Source organism: Gavia stellata, chromosome Z (assembly GCF_030936135.1).
Source record: "Gavia stellata isolate bGavSte3 chromosome Z, bGavSte3.hap2, whole genome shotgun sequence".
Taxonomy (NCBI): Eukaryota; Metazoa; Chordata; class Aves; order Gaviiformes; family Gaviidae; genus Gavia; species Gavia stellata.
In genome coordinates, this window is record NC_082637.1 from 52,336,112 (window position 1) to 52,361,567 (window position 25,456).

The following is a 25,456-nucleotide window of genomic DNA, read 5'->3' on the forward strand; positions in this document are numbered from 1 at the left end:
TTGGTGCCTCCATCCCCTGCAGCAGGGAGTCACCCATTACAGTCACTCGCTGCTTTTTCATGGTGGTCATGCATGGTTTAGTTTCAGGTAGCCCAGTCCCTTTGCTTGAAGGCACATCTGGATCCTCTTCAACTCTGAGGGCAGTGAACATATTTTGTATTTGTAAGCCCTTAGGTAGGGTAGGAGCCTTCCTTTTCATGCCTGAAGTCACCAACTTCCATCCTTCACCTTCTCCAGACATTGCACTTATACTAGAGATGGACGCTGTCTGCACCTCAATAGCGGTCGGGGTCCAGGGCTTTTCAAGCTGTTGTGTTTCAGAGAAGATCCTTGTCTATCTCCCTTTCATCTTCTCTGATGCTGTGCAGACTGCTCACTTTCTCCCATAGCTCCTCCACTTGGAGGCACATCTCCTCCAAGATGGCACACTTCCTGCAGAACAGAGAGCCATCTCTCCTGGTGTCAAAGAGAGGCCCCAGGCACTCCCTCCAGCCTGGGGCTTGGAAGGATGCTTCCGCCATCTGAAGCTCTGCCTACGTCAAAGTCTCTGCCCTGGCAGGGACAGCTGCTCCAACACTTGCGGGGGAAACTGCCCTGTGGCATGTAACCACTGTACCTGACACTGCTTACACTGGCACAGATTCAGCTGCGGCCTCCTTCTTCATGCCTTTCTGCACAAACTGCTGTTTTCATGAGCTGTGCGCTAGGTCTGGCTCTTATATAGGCTTCTCCCAAACACTGGCTAAAAGGTGCTTGACCCTCCCTAATCAGGGGGCTCCTGCAACAAAGGCTCCAGGCATCCTCGCCCAAGGGCAGCTGACCACACACATTAGAAGCTGCTAGGTCTTCCTCAAGCCCACACGTAATTGCTTGATTTGACTTTGGGGGACAAAAAGTATGGTCCCAGTGAAGTGAAGAGACTCCCATTGACTTCAAAGAGATCAAAAAATTAAATCTTAATGTATTAATTCTTCATACGGTTGTCCGAAAGCAAGTATTGTAAAATTTCTCATCTGTGGGAACGGATGCTCCTCAGGCACTTTCATCGGAAGCAATGAATAGGGTTATAAAAACCTGAGGAATGGAAAGACAACCCATGCCAGTTCTTTGCTAAGAATTCTCAGCATGTTTACCAGATTTTTTAGCAAGGGGTGAAAAAGCAACAAAACACACTTGACTAAGCCACAGCTATATATTTTAAATGGTCATTTTTTTAGTAGAAGTATTGGAGAAACCAAAAACTTTTGAGTCACCAACAGAGATTGTGATAGTGAGCAGTACATGGGAGCTGCAGAAAAGTGATCTGGATCCAGAATGAGTCATTTCTTCATTCCCCAGTAGCAGAGCAAACCCAGATCCAGACTAAAGCACTGACTGTAGATCCTCAGACCCACGTACTAGACATAAATAAAATAACTCTTGCTTGCAAAGAAGAAAATTTAATGGTGGGGAAAACCTCTGAATACAAATGTGTAGTTGAAAAAACAGTATCTTATCTCCATTCGGTAGGACTCTCTATTTAGTTGTTCCATATTTATTTATAACATCCAGAAATAGGCACTCCCAGTACAAGGGCTGAATACAGCCTCTTTATAGAAGAAAAGATGCTTTTCCTTTTCTAGGGCAACAGCACAAATTCATCACAGAACCTAGAAAATTTTTAGACTAGTTGTTCTGTATAAAATTAGGCGAAAGGAGTAGGGGAAAAGTTTGTACCATTAGGAGCACTAATAAAGCTACCACTTCCATGATAATTTCAGGTAGACTAAAGAATACTTAAATCACATGAAGAATCACTGCTTTGCTTTTTGCTGTACATTCTTTCAGTCATTGATACATTAGCTCCAAGCTTAAGAACTGGAAAAGAAAGAAAATATACTTTTTAGAAATTACAAAACCCATAGGGAGTGGGATGTATTAAGAATAGCATACACAAGACATGGAAGCATATAACATTTTATGGCAACATTATGCAGAATTGTATGCTGTGCTAACAGCCCTTAAATGGTGTGAATTATCTTGTAACTATTCAGGAAAACATCATTTGATTAGCTTACAGTGTATTCACTAATTTGGGCTGATTAGGCTGCTAAGTGCAAAGCAATTAGTAAAAACATTCCATACACTACTTGTTTTCCACAGCCAACAAGTAAATTAGTGCTATTAATCCTTTCAAATATAGCTGTATTTATTATATACAAATTCTAGTTTTTAAAGGCATGTACTACATTATCATATATACTCATATGTCTTGCATACTACAATCTATAAGACATGTTTAGGGATTTATAAGAGCTGATGTCAGTATTTTCCTTGAATTAGAATTCTGTAACTTAATACACCTGTCTTCATAGAGAAAATTTTAAGAGAGCTCAAATACTGGCTTTGTTTCAGAAGCAACCAAAAGTTCAGCTTTTATCCTTGCTTAATTTCCTGTGTTAGAGTGCAAGAAATACCGGGGTAAGGTACAGTGAAAACATCTGTGTATCTTAAGGAGTGGTTCCTTGTGAGGGCTATTCACCCCCAAATTTATTAGTTAAAACAAATCATTACACTGCAGAGGAAGTGCAATGGAAGAATTGTTTTGACTAATGTTTTATCTAAGACTGATGTGTGAAAGCTAGTAACAAAGCAATCCTGCACTATGCTAATTTAAGGTTTCATCAGCTTTAAAACAAGAGGCACATTCTGGTTTTTAAGTTTGATATTTAATATTAATTAATATAAACCAAAAGTGTTCTATGACATGTATTATTCAGGATTTAGCATTAACTAGTTTCGTTAAATACTCTGCTGCTAGAATTTCTTGAGAAATAGAATCTCAATTCACATATGTAGTAAGGGAGAATGTAGATTATTGGTAAACCAATGAGGTAAGCATTGAGGCTCCAAAGTGCTGTAAAATGTGTGTAAATAACTGGATATACAAAGGTAAATAGTTGAGATTAAACTAAATACTCATTGTAAACTTGCTATTTGAACCCCAGATTACAACTTCTTTTAAGCTCTCCTTCCTGGGAAAAGTTGCAATTACAAAAAACATTGTTGACTGCATTTCATCCCAGACTTTCTCTCTGAGAGGTGTGACAAATAAATTTAATTTAATAAGATCAGATTATCAAATTATATAAATTGCTACCATTCCTATCATTAACTTTAAAGACAACAGGGGAATTTACACAAGTCAAGAATCCATTCTTTTCACTGAGCTGTAAGACTATCTCAAGTGCTTTAGTTCACCATATCTCTAAAGCATATCTTCAGGCCTATGCAATATGTAGTCCCACATCCTAAATCTGCTTGTCTTGTAAATTAAACTCCAACACTTGTCTAAAATGTTTATTGAATAATATAAACAAGTAGCAAATTTGGGGATTTTCAGTGAAGCCTTTATTAATATTTCTGAAGAATTTTGCATGTAAGAAGTAGAAAGTTAGTTTGAAGATGTACTCAGAGGTTCAAAATTGTTATTCGTTAGTCAAGAAAAAAGTTAATTATGGACTGCTGCTCCAAGTAGAGATTCTGGATCGGCACTGGAATTGTTACTCAATCATGTTTAGTTTTCATGGTGTTTACCTTCCTCTTAGTGCTGTCTGTTTGCTGAATCACTGCAAAGTACTAAGAAAACATGGGGATTTTATTTACATTCTTTCCCCTTTCTTTCTTATTTTTTAATTCTATCTGTAACAAAGTTAAAGCAAGATTGTCTCCCCCGGTTTCACAGTTGATATCACCAGTCAGTTCCAAACCTTACTGAATCAATATTCTCTCTCCAAGACAACACCATCTGCTCTCCCATAGATGAGTTTTTCCCCAGTCCTGCAAGGTTGCTACAAGATCTGTGAAAACAAAGCACCTTTAAGTGGAAGATGGAAGTTTAAGTCCTATAATGCCAGTAGGATAATTTAGTAATACCTAGTGATCTAACCTTGGGAATGAAAAACAGCTCCTTTGAAAGAGACAACTATATATACACACAATTACTTAGAAGTCTGTCTTTTCTACTAACTTGCATTATGGCACACTACAGAATTGCCCATTCAGAGGGAAATAAGTACTTATAAAAGGTATTGCACATATGTTTTCAAACCTAATTTTTGATGCATGAAATATATCTTCAACATTACACACTATTTTTGTTTTAAGAGGGAACTTAACCTTTTAAATCTTTAATATGAGGAGATTGTTTAATATAAGGAGATTTTTTTAATATTAGACATTCTTAAAAAGACAGATTTGGAATTCTGAACTTGTTTTCTAGAATATTTGAGAAATTACCTCAAATATTTTATATGACAGGCAAACAACACACACTTGTGTCATCCATGTTGTTCATCAATCCTGTTTTTGATCAATATAAGTTGCAGTATCGGGAAATTGTTCATGCGAGTCCATACTTGCTGAAGTGGCTAAGTAGTGTACAACTGTGTTTTCATGTAGTTAGTGAAGTAATACCTAGTCCTGCATGTGAAATAGAACACATTGGCAAATAGCGTAAAAACGTCTAAGGTGATTTGCTGAAGATATTGTGAGGTTTGTAGATGCTTCCATTGCATTCATAATCTTTTTTTTTTTATTAGCTCTCCTTTCAAAAAAGCAATTCCAGCCATAAAAATCTAACAATTGTGTCTAAGCTGGTTATTTTCACTCTGAGAAAAAAAAAGATCTGGATCTAGAGAGCTCTGAAGATATATACTCATTTCTTTAGAGTGATCAAAGGCAAATGAAATAGTAAGAATTAAGAGGAAAAGACCATATAGCAAAACAATTATACTACCATTTACATTTCAGTTACACCTGCATCTTAAATTCTGCATGTGGATCTGGTTATTTAATGTCAAAAAGAAACATTAGAAATTAAAAGGAACAAAGGAGAGCAACCACAATTGTAAGAGCTGTGGAAAAATTTCCATATAAAGTCAAATTAATAGACAAAGACTTCTTATCCTGAAGAAAAGGTAGTTGGGGAAGACTATGACAGAGGCCTACAAATTCCTGAAAGAGAGAAGAAAGAATGATTAATGTTCTTTTTCAGAAAATATATGGTTAACACATGAAACTCAAGATGCTTAGGGTATCAGAATATAAGTAGGCTAATTATCAGTTAGGTAAGCGAATGGTAGAAAAACACAGAGGTATTAAATTGATCGAATGTTGCTACAACTCCCAGCTCAGGGAGTGCTGAAATAGAGAATGCTGGAAGCTAGAATTTTGCTCCAGAAATACTGTGTTAGCTCTCATTTTATCATTTTTCCTCTGTGAGCAGTGAGAAGTAGAGAGTTCAGGTACTGATGCTCCTGAGGTTTGACCTCACATAGTCTTTCTTAATTTGGTGTTGGTAGTGAGCCCACACACAGATTCCTTTGATAAATCTGCTCCTCACTTTGAACAGAAAGTTAGACTGCCTTGGGAAAAATGTGATCTGACAGAGGCATCTAAAGAGGATGATACCTGAAAAAGTACCTCTCACAACAAATTTGGTGACATTTGAATCATTAGAAGTTGGGGCTTTTTAGTAGGATTTCAGGAAAAAATAGCAAACATGCCTTTATTTGAAAAGCCACCTGAATTCAACATGCCTGGCTGTAATTAGAGAAATTATTGTTGTTCATGCTGAGTAACACTGCTGAGTAACACTGTACAAAATCCCTGCTATGCCCTGTATTTATAAAAAAAAATATGGGATCGTCATGGTAGGTTTTGTTCAGCAGTGCTTAAATCACTTAACACTTGCTTTTCTCAATTATTTTTTTTTAGTGAAACCAAGCTAAAAGGAATGAAATTACTAGATTTTGACCACTCAGTGTGAGAACAGAACACAGAAACACTCTTGAGTCCCAAACAAAGAAACATTATGTATATTCCTGGTCACCAATTTAGAAAATTACTTAGAAATTAAATATTGTCAGTTTATGGCTGGTTGCCCAAAACTCAAGAAAAATTAAAAATTAAATTTGCAATGTAGGTACCTAATGTCTTCATAAGCAGTCAAAACCTGTTATGGGGTCCAACTGGAATCTCAAGTGCTACTCACAGCCTTCACAAGGGTGAGAGATCCAGTATCATGCTGGAGTCAGAAGACTGTTTTTCAGAAGTCATTCCTGTCAGTACCAGTCTCATAAGGACAGGAAGTTACAAAATGACAGATACATTTGGCAGCAGTGGGAAGAGATTTTAAAACAAAGCATTAAAATATGATCGGGGAAAAGTTACAAGAAATTAGCTGCCAATTGCATACCTAGAAATGTAGATAGGTTCTTAACTCATTTGAAGAAGCATCATATTGGTTAGGCTGGAGAGCTAACCTACAAAATCATTTAGTTAGGAGACTGAGGGGTTTTATTTTATCTCCTTGTAGAAACTAGCACTTAAAATTAGATTCTTTCATGGAGAATCTTTCTCATCTTATTGTTGTTATCCAAAAGTATAGAGAGAGGAAAATACGAAGACTTTTCTGAGCTTTGTTTCCCTCTGTAGAGGAGTTCTTCAGTGACAAATGACCTGTCAGATGAGATTGGTAGAAAGGTCGTTTTTGCACTGATTGCTTCAACCCTATGAGAGTCTAAACTTCTTATTAACAAACTGACTTCATCCTGTAAAGCAATAAGGGGTTGTAAAGTAGTTAGATAATTATAGCTATTTGAGCTCTCTGACTCACAGGAAGATCAGGTAACAACAAAGTGGCGCTTCTTAAATTATGCCCTTGCGTAAGGGCAGGTAGACTAGGTAATGAGCAATATGCAGGAACTGTTGAGATTTCTCTTATTTTGATGTCATCTGAAAATAAGAATGAAAACCACAGTTTTACGGAAGTTATTTCTGTGAAAACAGTAGGTGCCATTGGAAGTGAAAATAAAATTTTAAAAGACTGGCCAGCAGAAACAAGAAAAACAAATCCAAATTCACAAACAATGGACACAAAGGAAATAAACTGTAAGGCAGGTCTGTCTGCCCTGTCTTTACCTATGGAAATCTCTTGTCTCTAGGTCTGCTGGGTTCTCCACCTCCACCCTCCCCAGCCTTCTTGAGTTCCCTCAGATCCCTCTTGACCATCACTCCTTTGTCTGTCATTACTTGAAACCAAATAGAAGTTTACAGTCCCTAACTCTAAAACCTCTAAGTATCTCTGCAAAGGTCCTACTACACTTTGGGGCCCTATAAAACACTACACTTACTAACAAAAAGAAGATTTAGAAAAAGTTTAAAGAAGGGCAAAACCAATATTTATCGTGATGAACACTGATATCCAGTAACTGCAGAGCTTTCCATCTCTTTTAATTCCTTTTTCAATATGTCTTTCCCTTCAGTATCCTCTTGTTTGAACTCAGAATACCACTGAATCAGCTTCAGCTTCACAGAGGGAGCATGAACAAACTCAAATTGGAAAGAAAGGCAGTTACACAAATAGATAAACCTCATAGACTTGGGCAATGTCTGTGCCCAAGTGACAAAGAACTATTTAATGGTATTTTTTAGAACTAAAGCTCAGAACTATTTTTATAGCAACTAGGAATTGAGTCTATAAATCACATATTCCACTGTTTACTTCTTTTTTTTTTAATTGCTGTTAAAAATATAGCATTAAAAAGTAATTCAAAAGTTGGAGAAGCAAATGACTGAATTCTTTAACAACATGCTGATTATTACTGTGCTGCATTTGAGAGCTGTTAATAAGAGGCTGATTTCTTTGGAACATCATCCTATTTTACTACAGCTGTAGACTTCAAGGATTTTTAAAGATTGTTCTTGTCAGCTGCTTGCCACACGTGAAGCATTGTGCATTGAAAACAGATTATAATTAATTTGGTATCAGAGGTGAGTTTTGCAGGAGCGTTTTAAACAGGTATATTGATCCCCCTTTTTATGTCAAAGAGGAAGAAGTATGATTTCTAGAGGCCTTGACTTTTGAGATTTGAAAAAAATCCTTATCGTAATTCACATGAAGGAGAGGAGTCATGGTGTCACTGGTGCAACAGAACAATGTCTGAAGTCTCCATCTTTATAAATGTTGCTGTTTAAGAGGGGAAGAGAAGGAAAAAGAATTGCTGATGACTTAAGGCTGTTTTTGGATGATATTTTTAAAGCCACATTAATAACTCCCTGAATTCTTCAGCAGTATGATTTCCAAAGGTGCTTGGCCAAGAAAGCTGCCTTGACTGCTATGTCATTCTGAAAATCCTCTCAAGAGCTTAAGGCAAGTTTTGATTAATTATTCTAGTCTTCTGTTTGAAGCCTCTACAGTCCCCCCTACAAAAGCTGTGCAAACTGTAATACCAAACTTCTGACAAAGTGAAAACATGGAACACCTCTAGGAGTAAGTCACTCCTCTCCATGGCTGGTTCTCTTCTTAAAAGGGAATATCAGCCAGCTTGTCCACACTACTCTCAGCAGAAAAAGACTTATTCCTCAGCATATCAAAGACCTTTTAGAGAAAGTGCACGCACAATTCACCACCCACTGCAAAGGTGCTGATATTATGCATGATTGGGTGGCATAACTAATTAATTTCTGTGCTGTGCTTCTCTGCCTGAATTCCTTTTAGTCTGTAAGGCATTTATAATATGGGATTTCATACTTTAAAAAAAAAAAAAGTCCTGTGACAGTTTAGATCTTATCATTTGGGTTAAATGTCTTAATGATGTCATCCATGGAAGTGAGACAGGACTTCATGGGCAAAGCCCAGCAAAGAAATCCATGGACTCCATGGGTACTGGCACCTGGTAGATAAAACATGTATGTATCAGCTCTTCCGCCCTAACTTTCCTAGGTCAGAGGCAGTCCATCACAACCACTTGAACAAAATGATCGTCAGTATCTCATAATATCCTGACTTTCTAAATGTGGCTTGGTTTCCAACATAGCAATCCAAGTTTTTAAGCCTTCTTAGGATGTGAAAAGAAAATTCATATGACAAGAAAGCAGTGGTAAGACTGAAGGGACCTTACTAATGTCAGATTCATTAAGGATTTTGGCTGGGAACCTTAATTCTCAACATTTTCCATTATTTAGACTTTGTGGTAGGTGAGCACTTAAATGATGATAATAAGAAACAGGAAAGAAGTAATTTACTGTGCTGTTTTCAATGTATATTATTAGGTAAAAAGACTTAAGATTTCAAATTTGTTAAAAGTCTGCTGATCATCTTGAGGAAATCTCCTTTTCCTGTGGCTTACCCAAGAAGTGTTAGGACAGATGTTCTTTTGGTTTTGTTTGTTTCATCTGAACATGTGAAATAAGCTGTAATGGATGTAGTTGAATTGCCTTGAAGTGCTTCAGGGCCATACTGGGTTTGTGGTTTATAGATGTGAAGATGTAGAGAATATGAGTTGACCAAGTTTTCTGAACATACTGCCACTTTGGCATCCTCTTAGGACTGTTTTGTTTGAGGCTGAGAATGGACAATAGCTGTTCAAATGGATACCTTGATGGCAAGCTGAAATGAAAACAGAAAGTCCATTAGTGTCATGTGTTTCATTTTTCTTCAAATATGACCAGACAAGGATTTAGAAATCCAGGATGCAGGTCCTTTTTCTTCCCTTGCAAAGACAACAACAAGTAGAGTTTAATGGCCAAGATGACACTTTAAATGGAGCAAATGGAATGCTTTTGCAGGCTTTTTTTGACGTTATTGCAGTTTCTGATCTTTGGACGAGACATTGACATTTCAGAATAAAGAGTAAACATTTTCACAGATCTAGAGGCACAGCTCTCATGCATCTTGACAGATCTTCATGTTCATTTGAATTGGAGAGTAATTTAAACAGGGGTTTTTTTTGTTATTTTGGTGGAAAGAGATCTTTATAGACCTTGGTAGAGCAATCAACACCAGCCAGGTTGCAATCACTTCCTATGGGCTTTGGCTGCTGCAAGGAACTTGAGAAAGATTTATCCTCTCAACCTCTCACTCTGCCTTCTCCGACTGCTCAAATTCCACACAAAAAGGGAAGCTTTAAAATTTTGCTTTTCAACCTAGACTGTTAATTCATCTCTATCTGTGGCACCATAGAAGATTCTGCGTAAGCCTCTACATTCTGTTTCATCACATTAAAATATGGATATTCTGAGAAAGGAGAAGTTCAGAACAACTTTCTTTTTTTCTTTTGTCCAGCACTTCAATTTACTAATGTCATTATATATATGTTCCAGATCAAGAAGTGATAGCCATCTCTGTAACCTGTGCTTTGCACCATTTACTATTTTTTTTCTGTGTTGGTATTTATTTCGTTATTGACAGTTTGCTTACATTAGTCTTGATACTGTTTGAGCATTTGTTTATCATAATTTTTAAACACAACATAAGAAAGAATATTTCATAAATGTGCACAGGAGATGCATAGGAGATGAAAGCATTCTTTTGGGTGTATTGTACTTAGTTTTAAAAAGACATATCCAAAAAGATTTTAATACATGCGTTACATAACCAAATGCTGAAGAAATCTTTATTCTGATCCCAAACAGGTGTAACCTGTTGACAAGCTCAGAGTAAGCATTTGTTTTGTGTATACACTAATGATTAGGCAATAAAAGTAATTTCTGAACTGCTCACTGTTTCAGTATTATTCCATTCTCCATCATGTATGTTGTAGTTGTTTTAAGTTTTTAAGACCACATTCAGATAGATAGATTGCTATTGAAATGTAAAGCTGACATTTAAATAAGCTCATAAAGAGTTTAAAGCCCATCTATTTTAGGAATATATTCAATAGGTGAATCAAGAAACACAGAATTTGATTACTATTTGTAAAATGGTTGGACAAACATAACAGGAATCAAAAGCTAACCAACCATCACTGTTATCATTATCTCAGACTGAATTGCAGTAATTTGGAGACTGGATGTTTCTATGATTAATATAATTTGTACTGCCTGTTTTTCCTAAGTAATTTCTCTGCAAAAACGATCACAGCAATGACATCTCCTAGTAATTTAATGAGCAAGAGGAGGTCCCCATGCAAATTGCTACTACATATATAAAATTATGATGCCTCCTGGCTTGACACATATGGTTGTCTGATGATTTGAAATAATAATAAGGGTCGTCTTCTGCTTCTTACACAGTATGAGTGGCAATCATAATGGTTCCCCGATTACTCTATAAATGCTAATAAAATGCCAGACTCTCTTCAGAGGGAGCACTACTGATTTGCAGTATATTATGGATACTTCCTGGCAGCAAGTCTGCTCAGAAAACTGTGATGACACAAAACAAGCCTATCTTCTGGCATGCACAGAAGAAGAAACCAGGTACATCCTGATTAGGGTACGCCCTTCAGATAGGGTAGATGATGGACTGTTTAGGACTTGATGAACCTCGGAAAAATAGATATAATGTCCCAATAAGGAATGGTTTGTTCTAGTTATTTTGGTGAATATAGGTTATCCCTTCTTATCTACAGACCATGATTATGCAAATGAAGGGTAAAATCTTCCCCATCCTACTCAGAGCACAATAGCTTTGAGAAGAAAAGTGAAAGAAACTGAAAGGACCAGAGTTTCCCAGGTGGAGATCCTACTTGATTGAGGAGAACCTACGAGCATTTTCCTATGCATCAGTCTTTCTTGCTGTTTGAAAGAGGAGAGATTTATATATAGATATTAACATAATGTTAATTGTTGACTTTATGATGTTTGGCGAGGAAACCAGAATGTTTCTTTGACATTGTATTGGGAGAGCACTGCCCCACAGAAGTGCATGTTAATAGCTGGATGGACCTCCCAGCTCAACATCTGAAGGAGAAGAACGTTTTGCATAAATGTGAAAGAGGTAGGTTAAAACAGAAACCTTGACAATACCACCAAAACCAAATTCAGAATTCTGAAAATTATTTCACTCCTTTGTATGCAATAGTAGTGCAGCCATGCAGAATGGAAATGTGTTGGGTTCCATTCCACTCAGAGATAACTGAGTGAGTTGCAGTGATCATGCTTTTATACTGAAATATCTGATTTTTTCAAGGTTTAGTTGAAATACTAATTAATAATCATACAAATTATGAGAGTTTTTGAGTGCATTCATGTAGGTAGTAAAGCTGAAATAAAATTAAACACTATTTCCAACTGAGCCAGTAGGCTGCTTCACCTGAAATTAAACTTTAATAAACTTACTGAAAATTAATTATTTTAATGTGTCATTTACAGCTTTTAACATATATTACAAATTTGAGGCTAAATACTGTTTTTATTCCAATTGGTGTAAATTTTCCATTGCCTGCTGTTGAACACAAGAACTAGTGTAAGAGAAAGAATGAGAACCTTTGTGTGGGGTACAGAGTTTACCACTTTGGAAGCAACGAGCTGTTTATTTGGTTTAGCTGCCTGTGGAACTGTATCTCATGAAAATATGCAATATTCTCTTACCACTGGCACAAAATTTTTTGATGGCTAAGAGTTAAGTATTTTTTTTTTACAATTATTTTTTGATTCAGACTTACTTTGAGCCACTGCTTTCCCTTTTTCTTTTTGTTTTCCTTTTGACAATACTTTTATGAAAATAACTATACATACTAGTACAAATAACAACAAGATCAACATGCACTATTCATTAACTGTTGCAGAGTAATAATTCCATCATTATACATACATTAGGAATTCCATCAAAGACTTAATTTATCACATAAAAGAATGGAGTAAAACTTTTGTCTTGTTTTAAAGTTGGGACTACTAATTCCGAAGCCATCAGTATCTATAAAATATTCAACATTTAGATTCTCCACTGTTTTATGTCATCCTTCAGCAAATTATGTTAGACCAGAACAATTGTTACCTTTGTCCAAAACTTAATTTAAAGAAATGAAATTGCTTAAAAAATAAAGAGAATTCCTGGAAAATACTTTTTTAAAATAATAACTGCAATCTACATGACTCTCCAATGTTTAAGTTTATGAAAGGTAAGTTGATAAATGAGTTGAGAGGAGGCTATGTTCTCGAATTATAGTTAATAGCTGAGCTTCAAACCCCTAAGCTAAAATACTTTGAATGGAAAAGCTGGTAGAGCCATCAGCACGCAGGACAAGATGTTTCCACTGCAACAAAGCATATTTCAAGTACATAGAAAGTAACAAACTGCATTCCTCTGGGAAAAGTACCCCAGAGAGTAAGTCCAAGATTAGTGAGTCAAATAGAACAGTAATGGAACATGAAACTTCAATCTTACAGATTGTCATTAAATCTGTGTTCAGCTACCATATTGCCAGCTCTTTTCTGCAGAGAAAAGAATATGCAGAACTAAGAGGCATGAAAGGGAAGGCTTAAAGAATTAAGCTGAACTTAGCAATTAAAAAAAAATACTAAACAAAGCAGCCTAGAAAAAATGTAGCTCAAGAAGTGCATAAACCCTCCAGGTGACTTTCACTTATGTAACAGGCATTTTCTTAGGATGTAATCTAGGAACTAAGTGTGGCAGAACGCTAATATGTTGCGAAGAAAAGCATATCTAATAAACATGGTAGATACTATATACAAAGAGCTTGCTTCAGGGGCACATGTTTTCTTGATGAAAACGTCTATTCAGTTGAACCTATGCAATGTGACATCTGTTTACAATAAGCCTTTTTTTCCCTCTCTATGCACATATAGTTAAGAACTGAAATTCAGCACTTTGCTACTGGATTGATTGTGCTTTAACAAGACCACCATTTAAGACCAGTTTGAGAGTGAGAATTACAATGTTGAATTAACAGAAAGAAAACAACAACAACAAAAAAGTTTTTCTTTCAAGTATGATATCTTTTTTAGGTCTATAGGGATGAAACACCAATTTGCTTCACAGCTCACATGCAAAGTTCTTCTGGATTCCCTGGTTTAAAAGTTGCAGCTGCGATACGAAATGCTTGGCATGTCACATCTGCAAGATTTTCTGTGTAAAATTCCTGTGGAGTGGTAGTGACTTGCTTGGGGAAATAAAATTGAATTTTAACTTGTCATTTTGAAAGTTCTTGGGAGCACTTATTGTCCTGTCAAGTTAGGAGAGGTGTTAACATCACCAGCCAAAAGGCAGAATGCAGCATTTTAAAGTTATTTAAAAGGGCAGAATTAGCAACAGCAGTACAGAGCTTACTGCTATATCTCTTCCAACCCATTAAAGTAGTAGATGTCACATTATTAGATCTTGCTTCTGATGCTAACTGTTGTTGTCAGCCTGTTGACCAGAGCATTATCAAGACCAGCCAATTCCCTTGCCAGTGCCTGAAACCTGAACTCGGGTACTTATCAGAGAACATGCCCACTAAAGTGATAGGTGAACTAAGTGCAACTGAAACACCATTCAGATCTTTGGGGTGTCACATGTTTGGTTGTAGCATGAGGGGTTTTGTCAATTATTTATATGTCATAATGATTCTCAGAGTGGAAAAGAAAGTGCAGCTGTAAATTGCAACAGTTTTCATCACTTCACAGAATCACAGAATCACTACAGTTGGAAAAGACCTGTAAGATCATCAAGTTCAACCATCAACCAACACCACCATGCCAACTAAACCATGTCCCACAATGCCACGTCCACACGTTCCTTGAACACCTCCAGAGATGGTGACTCCACCACTCCCCTGGGCAGTCTGTTCCAATGCTTCACCACTCTCTCAGTAAAGAATTTTTTCCTCATATCCGACCTGAACGTCCCCTGGCGCAACTTGAGGCCATTTCTTCTTGTCCTGTTGCTAGTCACTTGGGAGAAGAGACCAACACCCACCTCTCTGCAACCCCCTTTCAGGTAGTTGTAGAGAGCGATGAGGTCTCCCCTCAGCCTCCTCTTCTCCAGACTGAACAACCCCAGCTCCCTCAGCCGCTCCTCATAAGACTTGTGCTCCAGGCCCCTCACCAGCTTTGTCGCCCTTCTCTGGACACGCTCCAGCACCTCCATGTCTTTCTTGTAGTGAGGGGCTGAAAACTGAACACAGGATTCGAGGTGCGGCCTCACCAGAGCCGAGTACAGGGGCACGATCACCTCCCTACTCCTGCTGGCCACACTGTTTCTGACACAGGCCAGGATGCCGTTGGCCTTCTTGGCCACCTGGGCACACTGCTGGCTCATATTCAGCCGGCTGTCAATCAACAGGGGATTTCTGCAGGGGAGCTTTCCAGCCACTCTTGTCCAAGTCTGTAGCGTGGCATCGGGATGTTGTGACCAAAGTGCAGGACCCGGCAATCAGCCTTGTTGAACCTCATACAATTGGCCTCAGCCCATGGATTCAGCCTGTCCAGATCCCTCTGTAGAGTCTTCCTACCCTCGAGCAGATCAACACTGCTGCCCAACTTGGTGTCATCTGCAAACTTACTGAGGGTACACTCAATCCCCTCATTTAGATCTCTGAAGCACTTCTAGTGCTTCAAATTAAAATGCCAGTAGCAGACAAGAAAATGACTGAAGGTCCACCTTTGTGGAAGCGGATACCCTAAATGCAAGAAAAGCTACAGTTGTGCCCTTGGTTAAGCACTAGTGTCCATACATGCCTGCACATTTCATGGGATCTTTATCCTGGACATTCTACAGCCAAGAGTTGGTGAGAAGGTGTAAAGAGGAAAAACACCTTCATAGACTAGCAGAAAATATTAAGTTCTAACTGGATATAAAAAATAATAATGATGCCCCTGCAGTTTTCTCAGTCATTTACTGAGTTGTAGCAACAATCAGAATTTACCAGAGTTGAACTGAGTAATTAATTAAATTAGTTACATTAAAGTAATATAGTACTTGCTTCCCACTACTACCCTGACTGCCTCTGTTAAGGCCATAGAAGAAGACATTGCAAGCATGAAATTGTGAGATGAGAGGTCTTGAGTTTTAGTTATGCATTGCATAGGAAAAGGTCACACCTTAAAATGTTCTGAATAAAGTACAAGATTCAGATACAGCCCGTATGAGATGATGAAGAAAGAGATAAACAAATGTGATATTCAGTGTTCAGTGGTGACACAAAATGGTGGTATTTTCAGCATAATGGCAAACATAGACAAGTAGGAGGGAAAATCAAAAGTGATTATCTGCCAGGATGATCTTGAACCAATATTCAAGAGAGATATCAGAGACGCTGTAATTTAGAAAGCAAAGCACGGACTTTTCAGAGTTGCAAATGTGAGTAAGAAAGTTAAATCCCGGGCAACATAACCTGAAGAATGAAAGAAGTTTTTGCCCTACTGCAATTTTTCTATTGAAAGAATCAACCTTGTTGGCAGTTGTTACAAAATAAACCCTTTGATTTCTTTACCTAAATACACAATATAGTATTTCACATTTCTTAATGTGGGGGAGATACCAAACGCCCAGTGTTTCTCTCGGCATATAAACAGTTACTATAGTCTATAATAAAGAAGCAATAGAAGTAACTTCCAGTTAAAGATTTTAAATTTTCTGAGATATTTAATTATCTATCTCTTTTTAAAACTAGTATATGACAGATAGAATTCAGCTTATTTTTACCCAGAAGCTTTAGTCCACCTGTGTAAGCTGTAACATAAGCTAAGACTCAGCAGATGAGCAGATCTGCTATTAAATTAATCTGGAATACAGAGATGTGACCAAAATTTAGTGATGCTGACAAATCACTCAGAAGCCCTAGTGGGTTTTTGTGTTATTGATTTGCTTAAGAATGAGAACATGACACAAACAGTAAGCAATACTATAGGAATTAAGCAATACAGTAAAATAGTGTTTGGACTGCTGTTTTAAGATGCTTGTTAATATTCATTGTCTTACACATTACCTTTTATAGGAATGGGATTTAACAAGAATAGAAAAAATGTAAATTTCCTCAAGACTGTCAGCCCTCTCAGCTCTGAGATCAATGGGCTTGAATTAAGATAACCAATCAAAAAAGTATTACCACTTCCAGGAATGACTCGTTGATTTTATTTTTTAAAATATACTTGAAAAAGTACATGCTTCTACAGCAAAGTGCTTGCTAATAAATATTATACAGCACTACCTTTGTTTGGGAAAATTTAGAAGTAAAAAAAAAAAGGAAAGGAAATAGACCAAATTATAGACCAAATTAGACCAAATTTTTACTTATTTAATATATAGAGATATACGTATAGAGATGTATAGTTATAATTGAACACACAGGTTGCCTTCAGAATACTCTTTCTGGACACAGCACTGTATTTCAGACATTTCACATTATTTGAAGGGCATCAACAGCAAAATGATCATTGCTAGAACAAGTTTTGCATTTCACTCATCTTGATGGGCAGGTAAAAAACTCAACCCAAACTAAAGTGAACAAAAAACCTCAGGCTGCAAAAGCATTGACTCTTCTAGCATATACAGAGTGCAGTGGAGACGGAGGGCAACAAAGAGGACGAAAGGACTAGAGGGCACGACTTATGAAGAGTGGATGAGAATATGAGATTTGTTCAGCTCAGAGGAGACTGACAGGTGACCTCATTGCTGTCTAGAACTTCCTCAAGAGGGGTGGTGGAGAGGTAAGTGCTGATCTCCTGGTGTCCAGTGATAAGACACAAGGGAAAGGCTTAAAGCTGTGTCATAAGAAATTTGGATTGGATATTAGCAAAAAATTCTTTACTGAGAGGGTTCTCAAGCACTGGAACAAGATCCCCGAGGAAGTGGTCACAGCCCCAGGCCTGTCTGTGTTTAAGAAGAGTTTGGATAATGGTCTTAGATATAAGGTTTAGCTTTTAGGTTGCCCTGTGTGGAGTCGGGAGTTGGACTCAATGATCCTCACAAGTCCCTTCCAACTTGGGATATTCTATGATTCTAAGAGGAAGCTTTCTGCTTGTTAGCATAAATCTCAGCTATTTGTAATCAAGTTTTATTTCATGTAAAAACATAAATAATTCTCTTTCTTTCTCTCTGTGACTTTTGCATTTTATTAATTACAAAACGTGATTCTTCCTTGAATGTATGCTTCAAGTTATTTTGTGGACTTATGTTTAACATCTTTAAATAACAAAAATTAAGATGATTATGAATAAAATACCATGATGTTTAAAGGCAAGCTTTATCCTAGAGGATGGACTTACCCAGTATTCCTCTGGCCTTATTTCCCAGAAGTTTTTGATATCAAAGTAAACATGAAATGTCTCCTCTGGTGTCATATAATGTATTTAATATGGAAGTAGATAAGCTTTCATTTTAAAAGTTGTAGTAAAGTGGTGTTTATAGAGACAGAGATGTTATTCCTTGGGTTTATAGTTTCCTTAAATTTCTTCTGACATTGGTAAGAACTAGTTATTCATACACTCATCAGCAAGCATCTGGAAAATGTCAGCAAATCAGACACTGACAACAGAAGAAGTAGCTGTATTAATGGAATTATCTTTTTGTTGGATTATTCATATCTCTGTTAAGCTACCCCTAAAGTAATTAAAGAGGAAGGCATTCATCTAGGGGATAAATTGTCCCTGCAAAATAGCAAGATGAGAGCAGAAGGAGAAAGGAAGGGGTGAATGCTATATCACTAGATAAGTTGTTTGAATTTTTTTTTTTTTTTCTATTATGCATTAGGTATTAAAAAGGATTATGGAAATGAGATGGGATAGAGATGAGTGCTCTGTTCTTGTGTTGAATGACTTTCAGGACAGCAGTTAATTGAACTGTTTAGCACATTGAAAGGTCACATGAAACATGGCTGTTAGAAGAATTCAGAATAAAGTGCATTTCATGCTAAAAATAAAAACAGACCCCCACATTCATGTACGTTTTTTAAAATTCTAATGTTGTTATTTAATCTCAGAGGAGAAGTCCTTACCATGATCATGGCAGTGCTGCTGAAATCAGCAAGTCATCCACTACCTGCAACATTTCTCTGCTAGCAGTTTATAAGTTTAACAGGGTTTTGTATAAAATAGTCTTGGGGTAAAAGTTAGGTCAAGTGATTTTGGGTAGGGAGAAGAAAGTATGGCAAAATAACAGTATACTTAATTTAAATTTCCAAGATTATGTCTACACTGTAACAACTAATACTGATAGAAGGTGTTATTCCAAAGGATTCACCGTAGGACCTTTACACACACAAAGATGGACCATCTGGTAATGTGTGAGATAGATCAAGCTGGAGTTCCTCTGTTGCTGTCATGAGCAGGCTCCACATGCCTGTTGTGGCTTCTCTATATTATGCATCTACAATTCCCCTGCAGAGGCAGAACTACATTTCAGACCTTGCACTCATTCAGATTTCAGCGCTGGAGCTTCCAAGAGGGACAACCATGGAGCTAACAGGATATTACCGATAGGGTCACCTGGCCAGGGGGAACCAGGGCAAAATCCATTTCATGCATCAACAGAAGATGTAACTTTTGACTCCATGAATCATGTTACACTGAATCCAACAGAGCTCCTAGAAACTTATTGAGTACTCAGAAAGATGGTAAGGCCTTGCACCAAATGCACAGAGCTGATTGCCAACTCCTAAGGCAGAAAGCTGTCAATAAAAGAAGGTGTACCCTTTTATTTTCTTAGCCTTTTCTCAATGTGCTACCAATGCCAAGATCACCATGGCAAGTATCCTGCAGGTGGGACACGCTGAATAAGGACAAGAAATAATTAGATTTCAGCTTTGCCTTTCCCTCACCTAAGTGATTTCTAACTACAGTGTCTTCTCAGGTACTTTGTGTCAATGAAGATCTTCTGCAAAGTTTTCTCTGTGATTGACGGTACTAAGAGTTGGATTTGTGGGAAAGGAAATACATTGACAAAGATCCCAGGCTGAAAAGTTTCTCTTGGGAAGAAAAAACTTGCTGGCAAATATCAAACTGTTGGTGCCTGTTCTCCGTCACCAACATGTCCAGTCAATTTTTTGTCAGAAAATGAGAACTTTTTTTACTCATTTTTAAATGCATAGCCAGTTTTGCCTACAAAGAATACACACACACATTTCTAAAATAAGGTCTTTTTGCAGTTAAAGTAGTTTTATTTCCAAAGAAATTAATTCAGTCTTGGCATGCATTTAAACTTAAGATATTTTTTTCCCCTAAGAATATTCCAATTTTTTTTTAACAAAACTGATTGCTTTCATCTGTTCCTAGTGTACTTTCTGCTGAATGTATGTGAAATTCTGCAGGTCTATAGTTGAAGCCCTAAACATATTGAATTAAAGGACGATAACGTTCTGTTGTACCTGACCTAGTCTTTTTCACAGGAAGTTACATTTCATTGAGATTGTCCTCAGAGGTCATCTCCTAGAGATTTATTGTGTTTTAATTAGATTAACCTATGCTTGCAATTATCTTCTTTTTTGTAACATAACAGTCTATCTTCTGCTTTCTGCTTCTGGTTTCCAAATAGCAGATAATACCATGAGCCTGGAAACAGTCAGCACCCTGCTTTATGACTGCTTACAAATTTAGGGACAGTCTTTGCCATGGATCTAAGAAACTAGAAGTCAGAAGGAGTCGCAAAATCCTGCTTATGTCCAGAAGCCTCAGCAAAAAACCTTTTTGCTTGCTACAGACAAGTCCTGTCACTTTTCAAATGCAGTGCCCCATTAAAGACCTAATCAACACAAAAACCTAGTCAGAGAAAGAACCATTAACCCCCTGGGCCTTTACTAACTTCATCACCTTTTTTACCTGAAACACTATCCCTTTCTAAGTTATTTAATGATGGACCTTAATTGTGGTGCCTGTGAAATTGCTCAGTCAGCTCTCTGGGGAAAGGTTAGGGGAATGTTAACTAGGCATTCCATCAGGGTGAGAAAGAGAAATTTCACCCCCCAAACCAGCATACAACCTTTGCCACTTCCTAAATCTTTGTGTTGATTGGTAATAAACTTTGGATCTGGTGTCCAACTTAAAGCTCAAATGTGCTTTCATAAAAAGACTTCACAAAGAAAGATGTTTTAATCTTTCTGCTGTAAACAGTAACCCACCTGCTTCCTGCGTGTATTCATCTGTCTTAGTTATTGCTCAGCAAAAGACAGCCTCCATCAGACACAGTTGGTTGGGGGTTTTTTTGTATTGACGTTTTCTTTATAATCTAGCCAATACTTTTAATCTAGTCAATACAGTGAAAAGTAACTGTCACTTCTCTCAGTTGAAGACATTAGGTTTATGATCACATTTAAAATGGTATAGAACAACCCAGGGAGGAAGTGGCTTTTAGCTACTAAATCAGAAGCATAGCATTTTTAGTGTGCTACTGAGAAGTAAAGATTCAGCTCAACTCGAATTAATCAATTCCTATTTTAATCACATCAGTTTTTCTATGCATCTGTCACATTTTGCAGTAAATCCTTTCTTCTCTAGAAAATTCTGCAAAACTTCTAGGTTAGCTAACAAGTACTGAATGCCTTGCACTTCCACAGAGCTCAAATGTCTTCCTTGAAGACTGTGTTCTTACCTATGAAAACCAGCTGTTGAACACCAGGCTGCTATGTTGGGCCTGTGCCACTGCAGATGTGATACTCAAATTTAAACAGAGGAGACCCTAGGTCCTCCTTTTGAGGTACTGTATCCTCTCGCTCCATTTCCAAAAGGGCCTGTGTCCATGCAAGAAACAGATCTGATACCTGGAATTTCACAATGCAAGGACATAGGATATCCACATTTTCCTGGGATTTGCTGATTTGGGGGGCTGTTTCCAGTGCCTTTGGAAATTCCATACAAAGCTTAACTGAACCCTTTGGTCATGGCAACAATTACTAGCAAGGTACATGCAGAATCATCTAACATTGAATGAATTGAATACTGTCAAGAAAACTTCTCCATCTATTTTATAATAATGGAATTCCTGTTACTTTTCCTCCTATCACTCATATTATACATATCCTCTACCTTATATTAAGTGTGAACTATAATTTTAATTTCTTTTTCATTTATAACTTGTGCTATTGCATGAAAATTTTCATGGGGAAGATTTTTTTCTTTATTACACAAGAATGGGTTTCTATAATGTTATTATAGTATATTGATTAAGCAATTATGTCTTAGTCATAGAAAAATTGGGGGGAAAAAAAGGCACAAGCCCCCGAGGATTAAAGCATGCAAGATACTGTGGGGAAGGTAAATATTTGAAAGTCAATCATTTTAAAGTACTGCCTACTGCCTCTAGACCTCTGGAGGCCTTCCCAGTCCTTGTTAACCTCAGCTTTGATTCCTGCCTTCCTCCTCCAGTTACCGCATCACTGTCTCAGGGTGCAAATCCAAGAGCTTTGTGCCTGACATTGAGCCAGCAGTGCCACAAAAAGCCCTGGAGCCTCTTGGGAACCCGGAGGCTGCCAAAACACCAGCAGCATTTCCTCTCCATAGTGAAAAATCCAGCAGAGCTGCAGTGACCTGATTTTACAATCCCTCATCTAAATGAAAGCATAATATGTTGAACGAGATAGAGAACAGCTGGTACTCGGAGGCTTTGTTATGCCTGTACTGGTGCTGTATTAGGGCCATGATGGAATGGCTTTGCTAGCAGTGTTTCTTAGCTGTCTATATCTAAAATTTAGGAGAAGTATATTACCCCTCAACAGAGCCCAATTCTTGTCAGCATTACAAGTGCCTTACAAAAGCCTAGCACCCTCGTGCTATAATAGCTGGCTGGAAAGGACATGATCTGAAGTGGTGTCAACATTGCTCACAAAGAGGCCAAGCAGGGCCAGTCTTCCATCTGAAACTCCATTATGTGCACAGTTTAATTTAACAAGTCGCAGTATTTCTGCTGCATGCTTTCTGTCCCTCAGTGCTATGTTGTTTGTCTCCAGACTGAATTGCTTTTATTGATTTTGTACTGTTTTGTCTAATGATTTTTCTTATAAACCCCACTTAATAGGATTTATAACCTTCACTCTTCTGCTCCAAATCCAGTTTCAGGATGCTTACTCTACCAGTAAAAACAATTATTTTAAAAATTTCCTCAAAGGGTCTTCTCAGCAACTTTCTCCATCGCAACTTAGAGATGTCCTCTGCCTTTTCTTCCTCCTGTCACTTCCTATTTAACCTCTTTATCTCTTCATGTGCACACACTCCCCTTTGTAACACACTTCTTACAAATATCTTTTGAGGATAAGATATCTGGGGGGACTCCACTAGGCTACTTATTTTAACATTTACCATGTAGCTGACACAGTTTACTTATCCATAGCCCTGATGGTTACAAAAGCAATCTGTGGATGGTTTAAGCCTTTAAGTGTCAGAAGCGAATGTCAATCTGGTTTGACTTACCATCCACATAATTAGAAACAAACAAACAAACCAAACCCTGGCAAGGCTGTGATTTGAACCAGCATCTCCCTCATGAGCCTAGTAAATTCAGTCTACAATATAGATTACCTTATTTCTGTGGTATAAAACTACAGAGATTATAAATTTCCTTGAAATCAGCAAGCAGGTAACTCATCTTCTCATTTCCACTTCCCAAGTTTTAAAGCTAAAATGTCAAAAGAGTAAAAGAGTAACCTGTGTCGAAGGCAAAGGGATTTTTGTGGCTTTAGTCCAGGGAAGCTCCCATTTTTGGCTTACATATTAAAAGCTACAGCAAGGAAAAGAATCCTAGTGTCTCCTGGTCGTGACGTATTATTGCATAAAACAAAAAAACCTTATGACACACTAAACCTTATGGCACACTAAAAATAAGCTTTTTTCTCCCCTTTTCATATTAACGAATGCTAAGAAGAAAATATAACAAAAGGCAGAAATAACTGGTACCTTTTTACTTTACTTAATGACCAGCTGTAAACCCATCTTTGGTCTAAAACCTCTGCTAGAAATAAAATATTGTTATTAAGTCAGATTGCATAAAAGAATTAACAAGTCTTCTCCTCCATTCAGCTTAGAAGAGTGTATATCAAAAACTTAAAATAAGTAAAAGCATTAACCTCAAGATTCAATCAAGACTTACCTTTTTTAACTGCAAAAGTGTTAGTGGAGCTAAAAGAGATATACGGAATATACCAGAACAAGGACAGGTGAACCTTTTTTCCTGTTAGTATGATGAAGCAGAGGTGGTAAGAGATACTAGATAAAATGGATTGTGCCAAAATAGCCTGACTTGACAAGACTTACCTGTAAGATACTGCCATTACAACTGTTTTTCAATTTTCTGTAGTCTTTAACACTGACAATTGACTCAGTTTTTCACAGTTTATACCTGAGGAGCCAAATGTAGACTATGGACTTGGAAGCATGTAGGCAGTAATTTCCTTTTAACTAGATCCAGATGACATAATTTCTGGTTGCAAAATTTATTTTGTCAGTCAACTTTATATGCTGCATGGCATGTGTTAAAGAAACAGATGTGCGTAAAGTCACTGAATTTGTTTTATTCCTTTGGCTTGTACGTGGATGGATTTATTATCCTCTGTTCAGTAACAGTTCAGCAAGTGTCTGGTGCAGACTACAGAGGCTAGTACGAGCCTGTGCATTGCATACTTAGTTATCTTTTACCTGAAAGGGCATAACATAACCCTGCCCTTGGACTGTGCAGGAAGGACAATGTGATAGACAACACCAAGAAACCTACTGAGCCCTAGTCTGATAGGTTATTTAAAATTAAACAAACACTTTGCTTCTACTTGGCTATGGAAGCATGAAGTATTTTACATTTGAGTTTAAGTGATTACATTTGTTCAGATACATATTTTAGCTGTGTTTTCTTTTTGGTGTCAGTTCATCCTGACAAGCTGAAGAACAGACATACCATGCAGTTCATTTTCACAGAACCATTTCTGCTATGCCTCATATTTCCTCAGGTCTTAACCCCAAAACAATTATTTGATTTTGCTTTACACTATATAAACATGCAAAGCTGAGACATAATCTCACATGGTGCCAACAAAACAAAAAACAAAAACAAAAAAAAAGACCACTGGTGCTTAACTCCTGAACATATATTGTAAAGTGAATTGTTCATTCAGAAGAAGTGCCCTACTGTTCACCACCTGGTATGTGCAGTATAACTTCACAGCCATCTTGTTGAAAGTACGTTTGAGCTAATACAAACTGTTTTTATGTAAGACTAGAAAACAAAAAGAGAAGCACACTCAACATCCTCCATCCATAGCATCTAGGCAAAAGATCATGCTGTTTTGTTCAGTACATGTTCTAGTCTTAGTCTCAGCAATGTTATTTCAAGACGTACTATGTAGAGAAAATAATAAGGTTCATAGACCGACGATGTAATGTGTGTCTACTGTGTCCTTAAGGAAAAGAGGGGTTAATGTTAATAAATGCCTTAATTAACCCTAATAGGGGTTAATAAATCTGTAATAGTATAATTTTATAGAATGATTTTTGCTCTCAAATTCAGAATATTGTACAAGTTTGGCATAAGGACTCTGAAGCCACCAAACAGTTTTTATCTCTTATGCAAAATCCTAATACAGAGGGTGAATTTTTCTCACATCAAATTCCTTTTGACTATTATCAACTCAGAATGACAGCAGTTAAAAAATACAATACCATTGGTTGCATTACATGGGTAATATCTCTAGCAGATTAATTATTCTTGAATAATTCATCCATTGATTGTGTCAAACAGAAGTATGTCTTCAGGAGCAGGGAAGCAAAACTCTTT